The sequence below is a fragment of the Mus caroli genome, unplaced genomic scaffold (genome assembly GCF_978045245.1).
Source record: "Mus caroli unplaced genomic scaffold, Mus_caroli_1 scaffold_3, whole genome shotgun sequence".
Taxonomy (NCBI): Eukaryota; Metazoa; Chordata; class Mammalia; order Rodentia; family Muridae; genus Mus; species Mus caroli.
In genome coordinates, this window is record NW_028227258.1 from 35,920,977 (window position 1) to 35,929,375 (window position 8,399).

General features: G+C 38.2%; 1 non-coding gene across 1 annotated transcript; it reads left to right on the forward strand.

The window, feature by feature from the left end:
- The first annotated feature begins 7,885 nt into the window (after nt 1-7,885).
- Nucleotides 7,886-7,992, forward strand: LOC115030826 (U6 spliceosomal RNA). The gene has a single exon (XR_003836386.1). It is a non-coding gene; the product is annotated as a U6 spliceosomal RNA (small nuclear RNA).
- The last annotated feature ends 407 nt before the right edge of the window (nt 7,993-8,399 follow it).

An 8,399-nucleotide genomic window follows, 5' to 3' on the forward strand; every position in this document is an offset into this window, starting at 1 on the left:
AAGTGACTCACATGGGTTCTAGTTTGATCCAGCTTCATGTGACTTCTAATGAGCACATTCATCATAAATAAGTTCTTAACTTCTCTTCTCAGGATTTCAGCTTCTTAAGATGTTAACTCCTTGGTCTATGGGGATACCAGCACCCATTACAACTCTTCAGTGATCAACTGTGGAAGTAGATTCTTTTGACATGCTAAGGGAAGTGGTAAGCAGGTGGGCTGGTGATATTTTCTTAAGAAAAATGTTATCTATAAAGTATTTTGTTAATCGAAATATCTCAGCTCCATAATCACCAAAATGTAAATGGACAACAACAACAAAGAATAAACAGGTACAAGCAACATCTTTATACCAGTATAATTAATTTAATTCAGCCACTCTAGAGGGATTGATATCATCTACCTGAAACTTGTATTTATAATCTGTCATCAACCACTGATGTTAGCAAGCATGGGGATATAGTCAGCCCCAAGGACTTATCTATTTACAGAAACTTTAGTCCAGGTGACAATGTATGTTTCAGAACTCAGAAAGCAGTCAATAGTTGATACCTAGGCCATCTCTATTGAGCAAAGAAGCTTTAAAAATATCAGGAAGCATCCAGGCAGCTATTGCACTACATCCCCAAGGTGGAAGCCTGGTCTCTGGCTCTGCACTGAGAAAAGCAGACTCTCTTTTTAAGGTGTGCTGCTAATAATTACCCTGTTCTTCATCTTTCCCTACACATGAAAACCAGAGTAAGGTATTTGTCATTCTTGTGTCTAAGTTGGAACTTAGGATTTACAACAACAACAAAAAAAAAAAAAAAAAAAAGATTACTTGCCACTATAACTTGCAACTGTCAGGTTGCAAAATACATATGCTGTAAGGCTGGTGTAAAAGACTGAGAAGTGTTTATTTGGGAAATGTGTGCATTTATAAGCATTCTGGAACACTGGAGAATTTGGGGATATAGGTGCCTACTCTAGACAGGATTAATGCTTATAAATTACTTAACAGCTTTCCTCTCTGACCAAAAATGGCCTAATGAATGGTCCATTGTGTAAATGTACCACATTTTCTGTATCCAGTTCTCTGTTGAGGGACATCTGGGTTCTTTTCAGCTTCTGGCTATTTTAAAAAAGGCTGCTGTGAACATAGTGGAGCATGTGTCCTTATTACAAGTTGGAGCATCTTCTGGGTATTTGCCCAGGAGTGGTATTGCTGGATCTATGTCCAATTTTCTGAGGAACCGCCAAAATGATTTCCAGAGTGTTCATACCAGAGTTTTCTTATTTTCAATTAAGTGCCTATTTTTATGATTTTATTCATAATCATCTTAATTTTTAAAGTCTGTTTAGAGCATCATAACTAGTATTAGAGACAGACTTAAGCAACAAAAGTAAAAGTCTAAGGAAGTATTAGCAGATCAAATTATCCATCAGCATCAAGTTGCAGATAGAGAAGGGTTTATTCTGAGACTTTTGGTCCATAAGCTACAGTCAAGTATACTTGTGTCTCTTTGTGTGTTCATGGAATAAATTAAGGTTGGTGAGATTACTATAATTTTTTTGTGTTAAGACCCTAATCTCAGTATGTCAGAGTCCCATCCTCATAATCTTCTAATAATGCCTATATACATCTATTTCTACATATTAAAAGTTATGGTTTTAATACATAAATTGTGATTAAAAGGAAGTATAATTCAGTCCATTCCAAATAAATATTTCTTTCAAGTAAAAAAAAAAACTTTCATGTAATTTTCAATGACAACATAATGACGTAAGTACTAAACAATTTCAGAATTGATGAATTTCGTTTCATACTTATACAGTTTGGAACTACATTTGATCTAGACAAAGAGTCAGTCCTTTAAAATATTACTACAAATAAACGTGTATCAAGTAACCTATTTTAAAAAGGAAAATAATGGATGAGAAAAACTGCTGATGAACAAGATGTTTCTTATTAACAGACCACTAGTGATTCTGTCCTGTACTCTTCAATAAAACATGCTGGGTAGAAGTGATTGCATTTGAAGTTATTGGTACATTTGAATGCAAACTACCCAACCATAAAAAATGAGGCTTCCATTTGCTATAAAAATAAATTAGGAGGCGATGCTTTGCTGGCAAAGCCATTTGTGTACCTCAGTTCATAACTATTCATGGTACCATTAACAGATGTCTTTGCTCACATTGTGAGCTGCCTGATGATATGGGTGTGTTCAGTATTGCTTTATATCTAAAGTGAATGCAGGCAACTTGTTTTAGGATATAATAAAAACCTATCTTGATACAGAGATCCTATGGGAAATTATACAATAATGTTACCTACATAACTAATTTTCTTTTTATGAAATCATGTTTCCCTCTACACATTTAGAACTATCAAAAGGATTGTTTAACATCACCATTTCCATGTTAATATCTCAGTAAATCATAAAAATGTAATATTTGTGTGGAAAGTGCACTGTTTCCTTTGGGAACATAAGCTTTCACTTCTAAATTAGAAATTGTATGAAGTGAATGCCAGGCATGCTATGTGTTGCTTAACGGTTCTAAGACTGCCATATTTTTATTCCCAAGAAGCTTTCTCCATGTTTGATAGCTTTCATAGTACATTAAGTTGCTATGTAGGTTGTTGGGGGAAAAGGACACTGTGGACTATAATAAAGACCAGTGGGGTAAGAGATAACCGTGAGTGTAGCAGTGGCAGGAATAGTCTCTGGATACCATCTGCTTTGTGATTGGTTTAAGGACCATTCCAAAAGAGGTAATACATGCCTTTATTTATTTTTTTCCAATTTTTATTAGGTATTTTCTTCATTTACATTTCAAATGCTATCCCAAAAGTCCCCCCTCTCCTCCTCTATCCCCGCTCTTCTACCCACCCACTCCCACTTCTTGGCCTGGCATTCCCCTGTACTGGGGCATATAAAGTTTGCAAGACCAAGGGGCCTCTCTTCCCAGTGATGGCCGACTAGGCCATCTTCTGCTACATATGCAGCTAGAGACATGAGCTCTGGGGGTACTGGTTAGTTCATATTGTTGTTCCACCTATAGGGTTGCAGACCCCTTATTATAAGTCAGATTAAGAACACATGCTGTGGAACTTATAGGTCCTCAGGTATGAACCTATCACTGTTATTCTGTTAAAAGGAAGTAGCCTTCAAACTCTAAATTTTTATCTCTAGACCTATCTCTCAGAAATCATTACATTCTTCAGAGAAACTTCATCATCCAATGGCTATGGTTACCACAGAAACTCACAAGCAGTGTGCAGAGTATCAGTGGAATGCTCAGTGCAAATGGTACAAACATACAATACCCTCCTCCTCCATTCCCAAGTCTCAAGGACAAGCCCTGAAGAGGAAGCAGAGGTTGTCTGAGCCAGAGGGTAGGGAGGACCAGAGCAAAACAGATGTGTCTGAAAATAGCATAACTACTGTACCATGAACTAAGAGAAGCTGTGGGAGCCTGCACTACATTGTTTCTCTCAATATTCTAGCATAAAGTAGGGTGGGTTCATGAGTCACAATCCTTAACTAAAGAGCTACTAGCAATCTATGGTTTCTGAAAAAGGGAGAATCATTTTTCTTTTAATGTTCAATCAGATAGTTTGACCATGCTCCAGTGGATGGCCCCATACCTATGAATACCAAAACTTTGACAATCCTTATTTTTGTGACAAAATACAGCACCAAAGCAAGTTTTGGAATGAAGGGTTTATTTTGTATCCTGCTTTCATGGTACACATCGAGGAATGCACAACAGTGGATGGATATCTGTAGAGGTATCTCTCACCTCACCTGCACCCACTGCAGCCCCAGACAAGGGGGAGAGAGCCATATAAACTTCTCAGCTTGATCTTTGCACATTTTCGTTTCAGAGCTTCAGGAGTGACTCCAACCACATTTAAAGTAGCTCTTCTGACTTTAGTTGATCTAATCTAAAAGCCCATCCCTGACCTGCCACAAATCTATTTTTTTGTCATTCTAAATCCCATTAACTTGACAATCAAGATGCCTTTTATCTTCACCAGGTTTCGAGCCAATTTGCTAGTAGAAGCATTTTGTAAATTCAGATAATTTATGAATTATAACACTTACTTAATCACATTTTCTAATTTTGGAGTAAAGATTTCTTTAATAACAATACATTAGCATACAATATTTAAGTATACTTGATTGGCTTTCCCAGAAAAATTGTCTAAAATATTATATACATGCTGTCTCTAAGGAATAACACTGTGCTTTTAGTCGCTACATATATGGCTTTATTTTGTTCCTGTGAAGGGAATAAGTTATACACTGTTTCTTGTGATATCTGCCTGATATTTTTTTCACAAAATATAGCATCAATTACAATGTACCCGTTAAGCATGACACCAAACAAGTCACATCCATTAATTGCATAGAGCCAATTTTGTGCAAAATATCAAGGTAAAGAAGCTTATTAAAATTGATATTTATAATGAAAAGATCAACTCTTAAAATGGATTATTTGGATTCAAGAATCTGATTAATTGCTTCTTAATAAACTTTTAGTAATTAAATAATCTATCATAGTAATTATTAAATTTCTAGATGTAGAAAATAAATTTATTATTGACTTTATAAAATGCTAATGCTTCTTTGAAACATTTATGAAATAAGAAGAAAATTTGATCTTCTGCTAGTTGACTTTAGTAATATTGGAAAGCATCCTCACATGGGCCTTTCTGCCTGTTACACTTTTTATGGTCTGTGGGTTGTATCCTAGGGATTCTGTTTTTGGCTAATATCCTCTTATAAGTGAGTACATATCATGCTTGTCCTTTTGGGTCTGAGTTTCCTCACTTAGGATGATATTTTCTAGTTCCATTCATTTGTCTGCAAAATTCATGATTTTAATAGCTTAGTAGTATTCCATTGTGTAAATGGAAAATATTTTCTGTATACATTTTTTGGTTGAATGACATCTGGGTTGTTTCCAGCTTCTGGCAATTACAAATAAGGCTGCCAAGGCAGTCCAATGATTGGTCCAACTTGAAATCCATCTCATAGGGGTGGAGGCAACCCCAAGGCCTGACACTATACCGATGCTATGATATGCTTACAGATGGGAGCCAGGCATAACTGTCCTTTGAGAGACTCTACAAACAGCTGACTGAGACAGAGGCGGATACTTACACCCAACCATTGGACTGAAATCAGGACCCCTATGGTTGAATTAGGGGAAGGATTAAAGAAGCTGAGGGGAGAGAGACCAGCAGTCTCAACTAATCCAGACCTCAGGGAGCTCCCAGAGATTGAGCCACCAACCAGGAGCATACATGGACTTGTCTGATGCCCCTGGCACAAATATAGCAGAGGTCAGCCTGGTCATGCCTCAGTGAGAGAAGATGTGCTTAATCCTTGAGATACATGAGGCCCCAGGAAAGAAGGTGGTCTAGTGAAGGGAGCACCCTCTTGGAGGCAAGTGGGATGAGGAACTGTGGGAGGGGGGACTGAGAGGAAGGGAACAACAACTGGAATATAAATAATTAAATAATATTGGAAAGTCTTTCAAATATTGAATTAGCTTGAGTGCTCTGATGGAGACCCTAGCATACTCATGGCTTAAACTCTAGTTGCATATGTAGCAGAGGATGACCTAGAGGCCATCAATGGGAGGAGAGGCCCTTGGTCTTGCGAAGATTATATGCCCCAGTACAGGGGAATGCCAGGGCCAGGAAGCAGGAGTGGGTGGGTAGGGGAGCAGGGTAGGAGGAGGGTATAGGGGACTTTCAAATGCTGATAGCATTTGAAATGTAAATGAAGAAAATATCTAATTGAACATAAAATTCAATGGTTTCTCTCTCCTTTAATAGCAGATCCTCGGTAAGATGTCTGATAGGTTTCTCTGTCTTCTTTAGAGTGTGACACCATGAGCTGACAGCTATGACCATTGTTAATGTCTGTGATGAAGCATGCAAAGTGAATGAATTGAGAACTAATAATCACCTCTCCCACCAGCTATTATTTGCCCCCACATCTATCACAGCAATACTAATCAACAATACCACTGTGTGATGAGGAGATTGGATGTCACTGTGCAAATTCTACGAAATACTAATGACATTTTGTATTTCGTGATAGGAAAGTATGAAGAACCTGTCTGTGAGAAACTTGATGTTTTCCACAACAAAGCACACATTGGTGGACTGCATGCCTTTCTGGACCACACAGCCTTTCTGCTATACACTATGCTCTTCAGTCTTCATTGCTTGGGAAGGTGAATAGGGTTTGAAAAGAGCAGATGAATTGAACCTTGCCCCCCCCAACACCCCAAACATACCACACACCACTACTTCATATAAGAGTCTAGGCATAAGCATTCTAGGTTCTGCATGGGCACCCTGATGTCTCTAAAGCATGGGATAATTTCCATTCTGCTTGTCTTATGCAACCTGTCCTCACTGTAGGAAAGAATCATTATCACCACATAATTGACTGGAAATCAGCACCTGTCCTCTTTCTTATTCTTAACTCATGAGGAAAAGTTTTACCTGAGATTGTTACCATCACATTGTCTAGAATTCACTCATGCAGTTAGAATCACCAGCTAGCTCAAAGCCTCTTTCTTACAAACACATAAAAGGTAAAATCATTGAGCAACTTAGATTCCCACCTAAAAACTTATTTTACTGTGATAGAAGAAAAGAATCAATTTGAGAGAGACTACAATGCTTTTTAAAAGTCATGTTAAATTTTTGTAATAAATACATTTTTCTGTAGCCCAAAATATTGTCAATTTTAAAATTTATTAAATATACCATATATTTATATACACATATGACTTCAACTTTTAACTGTATGGTAAACTATGTATATTTAAAACTTTCAACAGAACAACATGGGTTCCTAAGTTTTTATTTTATTTTTATGTAACATTTTTAGTTGTTTTTCAGTTGTGTTCATATTAATAACAAAATCATGTCTCCTCAGGAAAATTGTCTTTCTTCCTTCTTCAGTAGTAGAATTCCATTAAGGACCTTATATTACAAGGCCTTGTGGATATAAATTGCTTCATTTGACTGTTGATTCTCATCTGTATTACATCTTTGATTCTTCGGGATATTTCTGTACCAATTATTTCCTGTTAGAAAATGAAATTCAGAAAGGGACCTTGGATGAGATGCCCAACAGTGGGGAGAGGGAACTTGTGGAGTCCACCTCTAGTAGAAACATTGGGCATCGGGTGGAGGGTTGGGATTGCCATCCCACAGTTACAAACTCTGACGTGGGGTTTTTCCTATCTGGGAGAACTGCAGGGACAAAACTGGAGAGGAGAACAGGGGAAAGGAAGTCCAGTGACAATCCCAAATTGGGACCCATCTCAGGGGAAGGCTCCAGGGCCTGACACTATTACTGATGCTGTGGTTTGCTTACAGATGGGAGCCTAGCATGGATGCCCTCCAAGAGGCCTAACAAGCAGCTACTGAGACAGAGGCAGATACTTGCACCCAAACAATGGTATGAAAAGAGATTGAAGAGGAAGGCAACAGTCTCAACAAACCTGGACCCCTGAGACCTCTCAGACACTGAGCCACCAACTAGGCAGGGTGCACCAGCTGATATGAGGCTTCTGATACATATACAGCAGAGGATTGCATGGTCTGCCTCAGTGGGAGAAGATGCACCTAACCCTTGAGAGACATGGGGTCCCAGGGAATGGGGAGGCCTAGCAGGATGTGGGAGTGTATGGGAATGTGGGGACACCCTCTTGGAGATGGGATGGGGTTGGGAGGAGGAATGAGACGGGGAAATGGTGGAAGAGGAGGGGGATAATGATTGGACTGTGAGGAAAGATAAAATATAATATCATAATAACTCATTGATCACAAAGTTATAAGAAAATTAAGAAAAAGAAAATGAAAATCAGTGCTTGCTTCGGCAGCACATATACTAAAATTGGAACGATACAGAGAAGATTAGCATGGCCCCTGCGCAAGGATGACACGCAAATTCGTGAAGCGTTCCATATTTTTAACAAAATGCCAACTTTAACAACAAAAATAACAGGAAAAAACAATTACTTTTCCTTAATATCTCTTAATATCAATGGACTCAACTCCCCGATAAAAAGACATAGACTAACAAACTGGCTACACAAACAAGACCCAACATTTTGCTGCTTACAGGAAACTCATCTCAGAGAAAAGGATAGACACTACCTCAGAATGAAAGGCTGGAAAACAATTTTCCAAGCAAATGGCATGAAGAAACAAGCTGGAGTAGCCATTCTAATATCTGATAAGATTGACTTCCAACCCAAAGTCATTAAAAAAGACAGGGAGGGACACTTCATACTCATCAAAGGTAAAATCCTCCAAGAGGAACTATCAATCCTGAATATCTATGCTCCAAATACAAAGGCAGCCACATCCATTAAAGA